At 51.4% G+C, this 12,581-nt stretch overlaps 1 protein-coding gene across 3 annotated transcripts in view; it reads right to left on the bottom strand.

Moving 5' to 3' along the window:
* The window catches only part of KLHL29 (kelch like family member 29), a 311,668-nt gene that overhangs the window by 131,494 nt on the left and 167,593 nt on the right, over positions 1-12,581 (bottom strand). The gene's annotated exons all lie outside the window — the stretch shown is intronic.

Here is a 12,581-nt window from a genome sequence, read left to right as displayed (position 1 = left end):
CGTGCCTGGGCACCGCTTCGCCTCACTGAGCCCTGAGGAGGACGTTCATGGCACCTGCCTCGTACACTCACGGGACGCCGGGGGCTAGGGCAGGCAAAGTCACTCCGAGCCCTGGCTGGCTCACAGTGAGGACTCGGTAAGCCCTAGTGTTGGTGATGCTGACGGGGGTGGTGGTGGCAAGCCCCAGGACGTGGGTCGGGTCTCGGCTGGCAGGTGGCTCTAAGTCGCTTCCTCAAATGGCCTCTGAGAGCACAGGGTTAGCGTGCACACCTGTGCAGGGGGGGCTCCACGTCTCTAGCCTGGAGTACCCTGGCTGCTGGTGAGATTTATAACTGCCACTGAGCACAGCCCAGAAGAGGCTTTACCCACAGCCCCGGCTCCTGGGGATGCCAGAGAAAACGAGCACACATGCGCCCACCAGTGGCTCCTGCACCTGCCAGGAGCCCTCCCCATCAAGCGCCTGGCCTTCCCACTGTGCCTGGTAGGAACCTAGCTGTGGGGCTGCCCCAGAGCCCGCGGGGCTGCTGCAGATGGGAGAAGAGTTCGTGGCAGAGCTGAGAACCTTCCCGAGGCAGTCAGGCTGCCGCGTGCACCATGGTGGGCATCCCTCAGTGACACCAACCCCGCGACCCCCCAGGCAGCCCCTCCCCCGCCCACTTCTTAGGACTTCCTCCTCACATTCTCACCAAGCCCCTGCCGGTGTGCATTTGACCTCTGTGCTGGCCACTGTGATAGGCAATCCTTTTTCTCTTTTATGGGAAATTACTTGGTGCCTCAGCTCTGCCTGAATTTACAGGGATATCTCCTCTCTCTTTTGACGGTGGGGCATTTATTTATTTTTAATTTCTTCTCATTGTAAAATACGTGTGATATGCAATTTGCCATTTTTACCATTTTTAAGTGTACGATTCAGCGGTGTTTGTTACATTCCCAATGCCTTACAGCCATGGCCACTGTTCATTTCCAAAACTTTTTAATCCCCCCAACAGAAACCCTGTGCCCATTCAGCAGTAGCAACCCACCTCGGCCCCTCCACTCAGCCCCTGGTGACCTCTAACCTACTTTCTGTCTCTGACCTCAGCACAGCCCAGGGAAGGGGCCTGCCTGGAAGCAGCTTACAGGTAAGGGAACTGCATCTCGAAACCTTGAGTGCCCGCGTTGAGGTCACCCAGACAGTGACGTGTGGACATGGGCCTTGACCCCGGTCTCTTGACCCCAGCCTGCCCCTGCTAGTAATGAAACCCATAATAAATAGTCGCGTTTTCGTTCTCCTCTCTGTTCCCCTAGAGCAGTGCTGAGGTCACAGAGAAGACAGGGACAAGTCATGGCTGCTTCAAGCCCGTCTGACATCAGGGGTCAGCCCACGATTCTCCGGTATCCCCATTCCCCAGCCCAGGTGGAAATCTACCAAGATGAAGGAGCTGACCCCTTTTACTTGGGTTTTGCCCCAAGCCCACCAGGGTCGTACCTGTGGGCAGTTGTGACGGCCTAGAATGCCCTCCTGGAACAGAACAAGCCAAAGTAGCCTGGAAGCAGCCAAAAAAAACCCTAAAGTAGACAGCAGCCGTGTACTGTGTCCCAGACCAAAACAAGAAACCCTGCTTGGCCTCAAGACTCAACCATCCCCAATGTCCTGAAGCTGAGCCGAGTCTGACCGCACACATGGCTTGGATGGCAAGGAAAGGTCAGCTGACCAGAGAGAATTAAATGAACAGAACTGTGGCCAGGCCTCTAGGAGGTTTGGGGCTGGGCCACGAAATCCCACACGTGCTTTGGTCTTAGCATTGGTGGTTGTTTCAGATTGCTGAACAAAACTGTTCCAGTGGGGAGCCTGCAGCTATCTCTTCAGGAGACGTGGTGAACACCGGGGAAAGATGTTCACAGCAAGATGTTCAGCGAGCTGCTCATTCAACAAATCTCACCGAACGTGGTTCTGGGCGTGGCCCATCCAGAGCTCCTTGCCCGGCTCTGCAGCTAGACTGCCCAGGGAGGGATGCGGCCCAGCCTGCTGAGTGAGCTCAGCCAATTCCCTCAGCCTTTCTTTCTCAACTCTAATGGTGGTAACAGCAGCTACCTCCGAGGACTATACAAGTTAAGGTTGGGAAGGTGGTTAGAAGAGCGCCTGGAAGAAAATAATTACTCTGCGAGCACCTTAAATGAAATAACCAAATGTAAAAAGCTGCTGAGAATTACAGGCGAATGGTAACGAGTCCCAAGAAAATACTAATCAATGGAGAAAAAGTACTAATGCTGAATACATGCTAATATTTGTGATCCTGTAAGACCAAACACTTAGGGAGACATGGGAAGGGGCACAGGACTCAGGGCAAAGGCCTTGATATGTTAAATCTGTCCTGCCATCCAGGCTTCATTATCTGGTCCCATCCACAAGCCCATGAAGGCTTCCTTCTGGTTCATGCGGGTCCTGTCTTCATCATCCGCATCATGGGCATCCACTGAAATTACTCATTGTTTGAACGCTGATCCGCCCCTTTGTAGAGATGTCAAAGGCATTCATCCTCCATCGACCCCAGCAATAGGGGCTAAATAAATGAGTAAAGAATTATATGTAAAATTCATTCATTCTGTCCTTACACACTTACTGAGAACCTCTATATGCTCGGCATCATATGAAGCCTATTCTATGGAGTTCACTGCCTAAAAAAGATACAAATGCATAAGTGAATAAGTACATATAGTTTAGGCATTACATAAGGACATAAACAGAAGTGTTATGGGAACACGAGAAATAATAGCAATTGTTTTTCCATCCAGAGGTGGCAACATTTGGGCGGTCACTTGTTGGATGAACAGGAGTGTTTTCTGGGTGGGCAAGAGTGAGTGGCAAGTGCAAAGGCCCCGGGGCATGAGAATTCTTTATATGTCTGGGAATTGTGGCTGAAGTAGGTGGCAGGGGTGAACTCTCAAGTGACCCATGGTTCAGGCACTCAGTGTGTTGGTGGATTTCCCTCAGCCGGAAACACGGCCCCACGAAAACACAGGAGTGTGGCGATAGTAGTCTATGTCCCGGTGTTGGCATTTAGGGAAGCAATGGATAGCAGAACCCCTGTAGATAGCAGGGAGTGCTGAAATGAATGAATAACAGGTAGAGGGCACTCACAAAGGTCACTGCGGCTGTTTTTGGCAAGTCAATGTGCCAGGTGAGGTCTGGGAGATGGATGAAGGCACCCATGCTGTCATCAGGAAGCCATCCGTGCAATGGAGGCAGTTGTGCTTTGTTTATTTTTTATTCAACTGTGAAATGTATTAGCTCACATATCAAGAAGCCCAGAGGCAGACAGCAATGCAACATTAGGGCTCTGGTTCCATATATCCGGAATTCTCTTGTGTTTTTCTATTCTGTCTATTCTATTTCTATCCCATGTTGGTTTCATCCTCAGGTCTGTAGCATGATGGTTCAAGGCATCATGTCCAGATATGGCAATAGAGAGGAAGAAAGATGGCCTTCTTCTTGTGACTCTTTAGAAGGAAAGAAACTTTCCCCAAAGCCTCTGGACAGTATTACTCTCATGTTCCATGGCTATAAGTGGGTCACATGACCCTTCCTAAACCCATGATGACCAGGGGGAAGGGGATCACCAACACCTGGCTTAGAACCATCACAATTCCAGTAGGGCCTAGGGTTCAATTTCCCCAAAGCATGAGAGGTGGTAGATACCTGACCAGAACTGAGGTTCTGGTAGGAAGGAAGAGGGAAAGAAAATGGACATCAGGTAGACAGCCAGCAACACCCTTACAGACCTCGAAGGTCATTCTGACAGGCCTGGCGAGGTTCTCCACGTCCTGCGCTGGCACGATGACAGCTATCTGTTCACTTGCAGGCTTGGCCATTCTACCTCCTTATTCCTCCCCCTCTACCCTACCTTCCAGCCTTAGGGCCACTTCTAACCTGATGAAGGAATTCTTTAAGTAGCAGGTCAAGAATCTGAAATCATGTTCAGTGCCACTGTGGTGTGGAGTTGGGTTTCTTTTAACCTAGAAAAAGGCTACCCTGTGTTCAGAAGCTGTCTGTGCTGCCAGAGGAGCTCCCCCAAGGTAACCTCAAGGCAGATGCTGTTCTAGAATCGCAAAGAGGATCACAGAAGAGTTAGAGCTGGGGCCTGGTGCACCGGGCAGAGCTGGGTAAATCTTCTCTTGACTAGAGACAGAGGTCTCAGCATGGGAGTCCCCTGGTCTACACCTGACAGCCAGCTGGAAGCAGACTGGCCTAGGATGGCTGTCCATGAAGCTGGCCTCATGAGTCTGTCCTTCTATTTCAGCTTACCCTCAGTCATTTAAATCCGGGTTTTTAAAATAAAGAGGTCAACTCCAAAAGGATGAGTGATTGGGATCCTTTCAACTCTCCTCGGTTCCTCAAGATCAGCCTCTTGGCCATGGGGAGTCCCTTGGGCTTTGATTCCTCCCCACTCCAGGTGTGCGGGACTCCCTCTAGCACCCCTGCTCTGTCTGGGCAGGTGAGGAGCCTTGCTTTCTGACAGCCCAAGGAGTGGCCTATGGGGAAGCCCTTGTGGCTTCTAAGGGTGAAAGAGGATAGGAGTAGGGGGTAGGGACAGCAAGCTTAACCAAAATGCCTTGGCTCAAAAGTAGGTCTAATGACACTTCTCCGAAGAAGACATCCAGATGGCTAACTGACACATGAAAAAATGCTCAACATCACGCATCATCAGGGAAATACAAATCAAAACCACAATGAGATACCACCTCACACCTGTCAGAATGGCTAACATTAACAACTCAGGCAACAACAGATATTGGCGAGGATGTGGAGAAAGAGGGTCTCTTTTGCACTGCTGGTGGGAATGCAAACTGCTGCAGCCACTCTGGAAAACTGTATGGAGGTTCCTCAAAAAATTGAAAATAGAACTACTCTGCAACCCAGCAATTGCACTACTAGGTATTTACCCAAGGGATACAGGTGTGCTGTTTCAAAGGGGCACATGCAGCCCAATGTTTATAGCAGCACTATCGATGATAGCCAAAGTATGGAAAGAGCCCAGATGTCCAACAATGGATGAATGGATAAAGAAGAGGTGGTGTGTGGGTGTGTATATATATATATATATATATATATATATATACACACCCACACACACAATGGAGTATTACTCAGCAATCAAAAAGGATGAAACCTTGCCATTTGCAACCATGTGGATGGGACTGGAGGGTATTATGCTAAGTGAAATAGAGGAAGACAAATGTCATATGATTTCACTCATATGAGAAATTTAAGAAACAGAACAGTTAGAACACAAGGGAAGGGAAGCAAAAATAATATAAAAACAGGGAGGCAGGCAAAACATAAGAGACTCTTAAATATGGAGAACAGAGGGTTACTGGAGGGGTGGTGGGAGGGGGAAGGGGCTAAATGGGTAAGAGGCATTAAGGAATCTACTCCTGAAATCATTGTTGCACTATATGCTAAGTTGGATGTAAGTTAAATAAATAAAATAAAAATAAATAAAAAACTAGAGCACAAATCATAAATGTAAAAAAAAAAAAAAAAAAAGAAGTAGACCTAATGAGAACCCCATGTGGGTACTAAAGAGTGTTTTCCTTAAGGGACCATGGCAGCCAGCAGCCAGGAGTTTAAGTCCAGGCAGGGAGGTGCTGACCACTGGCCCTCTGCTATCAGTGTGCACCTTGTCCAGCCCCAAGGACTTCTCTCGTGGTGCCAGAGGGTCCGATGTGTTCATCCATCTCCAGTAAGAGGCAGGAGAGAGGAGGCTGGGACCACAGGGCTCCCACCCCGTCAATATATGTGCCAGCAGCCTCTGAATGTATGCTGATGCTCTGCTGAGTGCGTAGGGCCCTTATTTTCCAGAGGAAAATGAGGTTTCTTGCCTACGGGTTCTACAGAGGCAAATTCAGGATGCAAATGAACATGACTAGTGGAGAAGGTAGCCAGAGAAGCACAGAGTTCTCCTGAGCCTTCATTTCAGGGCAGCGAACGGGGCGCTGAAACTGATTGATAATCTGTCACGTTACATCAGTTTAGCTCTGCGGGGACTTTGCAGTGACTCTTCTCGATGGCATTATGCTTTGGGAGGGCTCAAGCCAATTTGGTGGCCTGTGTCATGGAAGTGAGTAACATGGGGACAGGGTCAGTCTGGGTTTGGAGAAAATCCTCCTGCCTGAAATTGAACGAGAGCTTCAGATGCTGATGGGGAACAAATGATACCAAGGGGTGTTGAGCTCTCGTTTTTATGTTTATTTCCCTGAGTTATTTTTAGCATTGCAGACAGTTCCCAGTTAACAAATGGGTTGGGTTCTGAAAGTTCATTTGTAATTTGGCTGTTTAGATTTTGGAACATACTTTCCCTATAAAAAACAATGTTATAAACGGTGATGAGACTCCCAGGCTAGTTCTCCAAAGCCTATTTAACCCATAATGTAGCTAAAATACTGTCCTTTTGCTATGAAAAAAAATGTTTAATTGCAACATGAGTAATTAAGTAAAACAGGGAAAACCATTAAAAGTGAATAAGAAGTAGATTTATGTTCATCTTGAATGACGCTGTTCGCAGAAAACCTAATTTAATTTAAGAAGAGGCCTTTCCAAGGGCTTTTTGGGAAATTGCATGGGATTTAGCCTATTAGGGAGAAAGAGCCGTGGGGCTGTCCAATTTTCGGCTCCTGAACATTTGCACCACATAACTGGCTCCCTTTCCTGATTTCAGGCTCGTCAGAAAGTCTTCTGTTGAGAATCTGTTTCCCATGCGGATTCTCACAGGGAGAAATTCACTGGTCAAAACCCATGAAGGTGGTCTCCTCGGGGTGGTTTTTTAACATTCTTAGTCACAGGTCAGCCTCTATCTGTGAGAATATCCTGGGAACGGCTATGCCCCAGTCCCACCAACTTTGGGGCAGTGACGGGATCACGTGAGGGCCAAGTCCCGGCCAGCCATGGGTTCTTAAGGTAAATGCACCCTGTGAGGTTCCCTGGCGGCCAGCTGCCCCTCCTTCTCTCTGGCAACACAATCCTTGTTGGGCCCTTCTTTCAGACCTCACTAGGCAGCTCTTGGTGTGGATGGGATGTGTGTAGCCCCAGTGTGTTTACATTATGCAGGTCCCATATTGATTTCCTGCACCAGGCCATGTAGAGGAGAGTAACAGATTGACCTGTCCTTTCTGCCTAAGGCATGTGAGCCGTGGCTTTGAGCAAGTGTGCTGGAAAGCCTGGAGGTATGTTGCAGAAATGACCACAAATGCTTCCCATCCTTATGTGTCTGCCCCTTTGCAACGCGGTGCTGTCGAGAGCCAGGGTCTCTCTGCCCACTCCTGGAATCTGGCTTGGCCGTGAGACTTCTTGCGCTAGCGGGATTTCAGCAAACGTGCCTCAAGCAGAGCTTTCAAAAGCCCTCGTGCACGGAGTCTTGCCCCCTTGCTGCTCTTGGAAGCCTGAGTCCACCACGTGGACAAGCCCCAGCTAGCTGGATAGAGGATGGCAGGCCACACGGAGGGGGACTGAGACTCCCTGGCTGATGGGCTGCGAAGCACAGATGTGTGGGTGAGGCCAACCCCGACCAGCCACCCTGAGCCAACCTGCAGCTGACCGCATACAAATGAGAGAGTCGGCCCAGACCAGAACGGACAGCCAGCTCACAGAACTGTGAAGGTTTAAGCCACCAAGTTTTTGAATGATTGTTCTGTAGCAAAAGCTAACCTAGGTGGTTTACCCCTTACAAATGCGGTAGAATGCAGAGTGTTCTCCCTTCTTTTTTGCCCCTTTAGTCACAAATTTGAGTTCAAGCCACTCCGGTCCGCCCTCCCTGGACTGTAGGTTTTGAAATGGATGCTTTGGAAATCAGGGCATTTTTCAACTGTACACATTTCATGACTGACAGATGGGTTTGAAGTCAATGAAGATACAATCCAAACCGTGGCGGCACCTCAAAGTGCAGGCAAAACCCATCAGCTCGGCACGAACATGCACAAGCTGCCTCACGACGCGTGATCAGTGCCTGATAATTTATCACGAGGGAAATCACAAATTCTCATTCACGGAGCAAGAACAGGCTTCTGGATAAAATCACGCACAGTCTGGAAATTCACCACAAAGGGGACTGGAGGGATTCTCCCAACCAGTGTGAATACAAGAGTAGAGGGTGGTCTGCTTCTCATTCTGTAGCTGTGCAAAAGCATCCTTATCCATTTGTGGACACCGGAGCCACACGAGGGGAGGGGCCCGCCAGGCAGAGCTTTGAGGTCATTCACATGATTCCCCACAGAAATCCCAGATCATCTCCCCCACGCAGGGCATCTCTCCAGAGAGTTTAGAGGGTACGAGGAAGACGCTGTTGCCGGGGCCGTCTCTCTGATGACATATATCCACCCTAAAAGTGGTGGCTCATAAATGTAAAAAATCTGGGTGTTTGGCGCTCAGAGGATGGAGCCTACAGACCTCACGGCCCCTTTAGGTTTTCCTCAGGCCTCTGACACAGGCTATGTCTCTCTCTTCCCAGCCCAGATTTATTTTCAAGGGCTTAGCTCCATGGAACGATGGGAATGTTTCAGCACGAGTGCTCCTGACCACAAGGAAAAAAAGCCCCCAACACATTTCACAGGCATCAGCCAGGATTCTGCAAGGTCCGTTCTTTCAAGAACGAAATTGCATTTTATGAAGCCGTCCCTTTTCTGTTTCATCTGTCAGGCAGGTTTGCTGAGAATAATTTAAATTTCATGCAGCAGCAACTGCAGGACAGTGGAGTTTCCTTTCTGCCCCACGAACAGGCCTGGCCCGGGAGTCATGGTCCAGCTTCTCAGCTCCGCCTTCCTGCCCCCGCCGCAGGGGGCTTGACCACCCTGCAGCCCAGAGTGGCAGCGGTGGGCCAGGAACAGGGCTGTCCAAGCTCCCGGTAACCTCATGCCGCCACAGTCAGGGGGAGGGGACGGTCCAGAGAGGGTCCTGCCAGCACCAACTGCCTGGGAGCCGGGTTTACCCGAATAGGACAGATACTTGTCTGACCCAATCTCTGATTTAGCTTTTTAAAATGACTTAACCAATCCCCACACCATCTTTGCGAGGAAGACCCTATGATTGTTCCCATTTTATAGACAAAGAAACTGAGGTTCAGAGACATACTCATCTCCTGGGAGGCAGAGGTCAGATTCAAACCCAGTTCTGCCATGGTTCGACAGCTTGAAGCCCTCACTAGCTGTACGATGGAGAGTCGACAAAATCATCAGGCTAAATTTTCCTACCTAACCCAAAAAGTAAATATGCCCATTTTCTTGCACATTGGTATCTGCTGTCGAGGAGGTGGATGGAGGGATGGGAAAAGTTACCGTAACAATGCCACAGTAACGGTTACCATGGAGAACGCGCTGTGCCAGGCGGCCTGGGGAAAGGAGGCAGCCCAGGTGGTCCATTTCTCACTCACTGGGGGCCCTTGGCAAGTCTTGTTTTCTCTGAGCCTCATTCTTCTGACAGGCAAAATAGAGAGGCCGGAGGGCACGGTCACTGTGTTCCTCTGAGGCTCTGGGGACTTGCGGGCGTGTGTGTGTGTGTGTGTGTGTCTGTGTGTGTGTCATTTGGTCATGCCCTCCCCTACCTCAATGGCCCGGAATCTGTGCTTGTCCAACTGGCCTTTCATCAAAGACCAGCTAGAAATCCTCAGGTCACAGAAAAACGAAGAAACATAAAACTCAACTCAGGCCTAAGGCAGCGGTGACAGAAAGAATTGTCATCACCTCACTAACCAGCCCTAGGGCACACAGCCAGCCGTCCCTACCCTGGGGAGCTGGGACGGTCCTCCCATGGCCTGGAAGATGCAGTCCTAGCACTGAGAGTGAGAGGGTGAGCAGGCCCACGGGACTAGGGGCAAGAGAGGGGACAGGCCGTCTCTGCATCAGTGGCAATGGCATCGGATGCCACTGGTGGCCCCCAGCCCCCAGAGAGATGTGACACCTGCTCCATGCCCAGCCTGGGGGGACGCTAAGGCCTGGCAGCACTGACACTTGTCCCCGAGAGTCACCTTGGGGGCCTTTCCCTGAGTCCTTGGGTGTGACCCTGGCCCGCTCGTGGTGCCAGACCCTTCACTGAGGAAGGCATGCTGGTATGTTCAAGCAGCCATCACCACACTCCAGGGCAGCAGGAACACAGGGCGCTGCGCCTGGCTTCCACGCAGCCCCCTCCCTCAGCCACCTTCCACCAGAGTAGGGTCTTGGCCCTGGGTACACACTGGGCTTTCCTTGGAGGAAGGGGTCCCATGGCTGAAAAAGCTTTAAAATCCCTTCACTCCACTGTCTGTCAGGCTTACCGGGCAATGCTGGCTTCAGGGTTAGTGTGGGGCCCCCTAGATGTCCTCCCTCTAGCTCTTCTTGCTGCCGTGTCCCCTTGGTCATGTCATGCCTCCATGTCACAGATTGGTGTGAATGGTAACCACTCAGAAACACAAGGTGCTTTCCCCGCCTGTGTGGGGCCTACCTCCTGTTTCTTAACTGAAGACCTACTTTTTTCTCTTGGTGAGGTTGGAAATGATCCCTCTTCCTTCCAGGGGCATGTCCTTGTCCCCTAGGCTTTACCTGGGTGATAGTGACAACGGCGGCTGTGGTAACAACCCCTATACAAGATTTACCATGTACCACTCGGCTCTGTTCTGAGCACTTTATATGTATTTTAACTCACACGATCTTCACAACTCTGGCAGGCAGGTAACACTACCTGTTCCCATTTTATAGGAGCAAGGCACAGAGAGGTTAAGTAACTCGTTCAGGGTTGCTCAGCTAACAAGAGATAGGGCAGAATTCAAACCTGGGCACCCTGGCTCCCCAGTCTGTCTTTATCCACAACACTAAGCTGTCTCTGCCAATAACCTCAATGGGAGAGACATTCTCGGGTCACTCAGTCACAGTGTCCAGGCCACAGACTTGTCATATCCTGACCTATGTGTTTGCCGAGGGCAAGTGCTAGCCCTTGGCTACTCGGTAAAGATGCAGCTTGCTGACCAGGGAAACCACAGATACCCCAGTTTGGGCCTGCCTGTCAGTTGATGTGGTGCTAGCATGGGGTTAGACAAATAGGCAGGGAGACAGGCGTCTGGGGGGGCGGGTAGCAGCTTGGCCAGATGGCAGAGAGGCACCGCCATGGCCCAAATTCAGTGACAGCGTTCTGGACAGAAGCTGCCGCTGGCTGCTGTCTTCCTTTTCTGCTGCACACCCCATTCTCCTGAGCACCTCGAAAAATCCCGGATGTAAGCAGGTACCTTTCTTTGACCGGACAAGCCCTTGCAGGTCTGGAGCAGGGCTGGAGATGGTAACAGAGGGGACATGTGCCAAGGAGCTGGCTGTCCCACGGGCATGAACTTTTGGCCCCCTCCCCTATCAATGCAATGCTCCCCAGCTCCCCCAGTTGCTGTTTTCCATCAGAGGCTGGGTTCCTCTCCTCCCATGTGCTGTGGTTTGGGGCCCTGCCAGTCAGGGATGGTGAATATCAAGCTGTTTGGGAGCAAAGCAGGAGCTGTGTGGGCGGGGCAGCCCTGTGTGAGAGGCCCTCACCACTGAGTCCCCTCCAGCTCCCTTGCCTGGAGGGCCAACCCCCTGTCCCTGGTGCAGCCTGACAGCATCCATAAAAAGGCCTCCATCCAGAGAGGGCAGAAATCGTCAAGCGGGCTCCCAGGTCCAGTTTCTCTCTCCCGACCCGGAGCCCCCAGTGGTCAGCTCCAGAAGCTGCCATTGTCCAGATGGCCAACAGCTGGCCTTCTGAGTGGCCGCCAGATGTGGCTGGCGGGGCAGCCGACTGGCTCCACCGGGCAGAGGTCGCTGCATTGGGGAAGTTCTGGGGGTTGGTGCCCAGGGAAGGAATGCGTTTGGCTGGTCTGGGGGCGTCGTGCCCAAATAACTCTCTATCTCCTCTCCTGCATCCAACATTCCTTCCCTCCCCATCTCAGTGGGGAGGTGTTTTCATAACAGGAAAATAAAATCAATAAGGCACTGCAGCAAGATGTCAGTGTGCTCCGAGCTGGCCTCCAATAGCTCCATTGTCTCGGGCCTCCACTGGGCTCTGGGCCGGCAGCGCTCAGTTATTAATGGGAAGCAGGGCTGAAAGGGAGATTTGAAAATCACAGAGACAAAGGCACAGCACACCTGGAGTGCAGCTTTCCAACGCCACGGCCACCTCACAATGGCTGCGCCGGGCCTCCCCCGCCTTTAACTTCTCCCGCAACTTTTATGAAAGCAGGGAAGAAAACACTAGACACACACACACACACACACACACACACACACACATGCACGCACGCACGCACGCACACGCTGGCTCCTGGGAGGCGGCTGTGAATGGCTGGCCGAGGCAAAGGCGGCCTGCAGAGCCCCTGATCCTCCAAGGAAGCAGGATGGCCATAAACAGGCTTCCTGCCACCGGTGCGGGTCCTGGTCCCTGGAAGGTCCTGGATCCTGAGGGGCTCTGAGCAGCGTGAGGGGGACCAGCTCAGCCTGAAGCCAGGCATGAGACTTGGTGACATTTTCATTTCAGTATCTCAGTCAGTAATGCAGCCTGGTTTCTGCGGTCATTCCCAAGGCTGGAGCCACCTCCAGAAGAGAGGGAATGGCCTGGAGATGAT

This window comes from Neofelis nebulosa, chromosome 9, assembly GCF_028018385.1.
Source record: "Neofelis nebulosa isolate mNeoNeb1 chromosome 9, mNeoNeb1.pri, whole genome shotgun sequence".
NCBI lineage: Eukaryota > Metazoa > Chordata > Mammalia > Carnivora > Felidae > Neofelis > Neofelis nebulosa.
The sequence above is the reverse complement of the archived record's forward strand: the minus strand, read 5'-3'. Positions and strand labels throughout refer to the sequence as shown.